The sequence below is a fragment of the Elaeis guineensis genome, chromosome 11 (assembly GCF_000442705.2).
Source record: "Elaeis guineensis isolate ETL-2024a chromosome 11, EG11, whole genome shotgun sequence".
Taxonomy (NCBI): domain Eukaryota; kingdom Viridiplantae; phylum Streptophyta; class Magnoliopsida; order Arecales; family Arecaceae; genus Elaeis; species Elaeis guineensis.
In genome coordinates this window covers 118,663,655-118,664,119 of record NC_026003.2, presented here as the reverse complement: position 1 = coordinate 118,664,119, position 465 = coordinate 118,663,655, and positions in this window count along the sequence as shown.

The window sequence follows — 465 nt, the reverse complement described above, 5'->3', positions numbered from 1 at the left end:
TTCGGGAACACGAGCTCTCCAACCCCTACCTCAGATGTCTGAGACCTCTGACCTTGTATTTTTTCTTTATTGCAATTTTTTTCTTTTCCTCTTGTCTTTAAGAAATATTTATTCAATAAAATCAAGTTTCTCCTTTTGGAGGGCTTCTCCACTCTGCTCTCCTTTTTTTTTTTTTTTGCAATGAAATGCGCCTTAACGCTTTTGCCTCCCGATGGCAGTGTCCTGCCGAAGCACTTCCCCTGCCATAAGAATTTCGCTGAAGTCCATGATCCAACGTCTGAAGAAGGAAGTTCATCATTTGACAAAGAGGTCGAAGAAGATGGATGCGAACTTCACAGGTTGAGGGAGAGCTACTCTGAAGCCACCGCAGAGGCCACCCACTTTCGGAACCTCCACGTGAAGGAGATCATGGAGTATAGTCGGAGGAAAGCGAACTTTAGAAAGCTTGAGGAACACAAGAAGCAC